We start from the raw sequence: 2,500 nt of genomic DNA on the forward strand, positions 1-2,500 counted from the left end.
ATCTTCACTCCGCCTGCTCTAATACTTCAAAAATGAAATGATTCCTATGAAAAGGTGGTACTTGGATATAATCAGCAAGCTATAGAAACAGCATTGATTTAGTCAAAACAAAAAAAAAAAATGGGACGTTTGAAACCCGTTCATGGCGTTCATGATTGGGAGGCCCTCCAAGCCCCACTCCATCTATTCCTGCTCGTTAGTGCCAAGTACAATGGTATTTAGTTTCGAGACTCAAGGCATGCACTGAAACAAAAAAAAAAAATCCAATATGGTGATTTTTCTGTAGTTCAATTGAAATGCTCCTTGCGTTGCTTGCTAGAATGAGTAGAAGAAATAACACCAGGAGATTATGGAATTTGTCTTCTTACTGTTTTCGACAGCATTCTTGAAATTGCGAAATACCTGTTGCCAAGCCAACGTTGACCCATGCAACGCCTGCAGGGCGAGACGAGCTGCATCGACGTCGACGTCGACGACGATCCAAAAGGGGTTAGCTTCAGTAGCTGTAAAAAACAGAATCTCAAACGCAAGCACTAGCAGCAAAAAGAAAGCAAGTTTGTTTCCTTTCATGGTAATCTGAAAAGAAAAAGAAAAAAAGGCATATTTACAGAGTGCATCTATGGAAAACAGTGAATGGCTGTGAAGTGTGGTTATGGTTGAATCATTTCGGGTCACCAAGGTCAAATCCAGTTTCAAATGCAAAAATACACCTCGGGCATTGTTAATCTCGCAAGCTACGAATAGCAGCCTGACCACTGTGTAACGCCGAAAAAACAAACGACACTATATCTGTTATGATTCTATGCCTCGAAGACTTCATGGGCAGGACAACGCTAACTCATATTGAGACATATCTAGGGCTGCTTGAATTAAGCTCTGTTCAGCGATCCACACGTACACACCTGAACGACTGATTCGTTTCTTGGTCTCCAAGAGGCAAAAAAAGTGGTCGCGATTTCAGAACTAATGATGTCCAGCAACGCCGAATCGAATGACCCGATGTTTCTAGAAGTCAGGCTTTTTTACTCCCTCTCTTCAATGCCAAAATGTATTTGACAGCCGAATGAGATGACAAGTATCTATTTTCAGTTGGAGGAACATGTTAGAAACATGTTTTCTTAAACAGGATGAAGTAAGTTCCTTCGGATGGAACTGTCATTGAGATGTTATTGCTGACGCAAGTTCGTTAGTTTACACAAAAGAAAAGAGCGAGGCGAGACAGTTTTGTACCAGCCCAGCAAACGCCAAACCGGGCTCACCATGACTTATGGCGGTTTTTGTTGCCGGTCATCATCACTCTAAGCAGGCCCCATTTATTGGAGGGAACATTATAGGTCTCGTCACAACTCCGGAAGAAGCCCGAATTGTACCCTTGAGCCAGTGCGCTCTTGATTGAATTCAGCCAATCATGCCAACAAACGAGTAACATGTATCTTTAAAATAACACTTTCGAGCTGACATTTGTTCATTGTACACATTCTGTAATCCCTTATTGAACAAACGGCTTTTCGACCTTTCTACACGAACGAGTGAGAAAATGATTTCACTGTTCGCTATTGTTAATTTCAATGCAATTAACAAAAGTTGGCGATTAACGGAAAACGGTTGTCACAGTCAACGTATACTAACGATACTAACGATGTTCCAGGCAATCCTAGACAAGGTAATGATTTGAAATCATTTAATTTACAAAATAGTTCTATTTTTTAAACAAGTTACGTTATTGTTACAGTTACATCCTTCAAACGAATACTAATGAACAGAAGCGACAATCTTCTATAACAACCATTGAATGTACACTTAATTGACAGCATACACAATAAAGAAGACAATAAAAAGTGAACATTTATTCTATTTACTGATCAATGAAGATATTTGACGATGACTATGGGAGAATGAGGGTTTTGGTACCTCCTTGCAAATTAATTTGGCGTTGAATCAATCAGCTTTTGAACAAGCCCAGATTGTCACTGAGTTTCGGTACATTTTGATCTTATTAAACTTTTTGTAATCGGCGATAACTCGAATCTAAACATTCAGTTTTCGTTTAGGAATAAAAATCAACATTAATTTGCGACATGTAACATAAAATCATTTCATAGGATTAACGAGATTCCGTTACTTTGCTCGTGAAGTGTGAAGACGTTTGAGTTCTCTTTAATTGCAGATGAATTGAAAAGGTTCGGAGAACTATTTAATTAAATATGCACAAAAATTACAGGAAAAAACGAATAAAATGACTTAACAAATAACACGACTTTCTGTTGAAAGAGGTTCGATTTCTCAAGGTTAACTGACCGTCTTGAAGAAAACTACCCAAATGGTCAAAAGCTCATCTCGGTTGAACAGAAGGAGTCGAATAGTTGATAGTACATAATTTGAAGTAAATTCAATGATAGAGTTAGTTTCCACGAAAGGTTCTATCAAACGGTTGTGAAATCACGGTAGTCAAGGGCGTGCTTATTATTCACGAAATAAGAGAGCGATGGTGTAAATATTT

The sequence above is a fragment of the Montipora foliosa genome, chromosome 9 (assembly GCF_036669935.1).
Source record: "Montipora foliosa isolate CH-2021 chromosome 9, ASM3666993v2, whole genome shotgun sequence".
Classification (NCBI taxonomy): Eukaryota; Metazoa; Cnidaria; class Anthozoa; order Scleractinia; family Acroporidae; genus Montipora; species Montipora foliosa.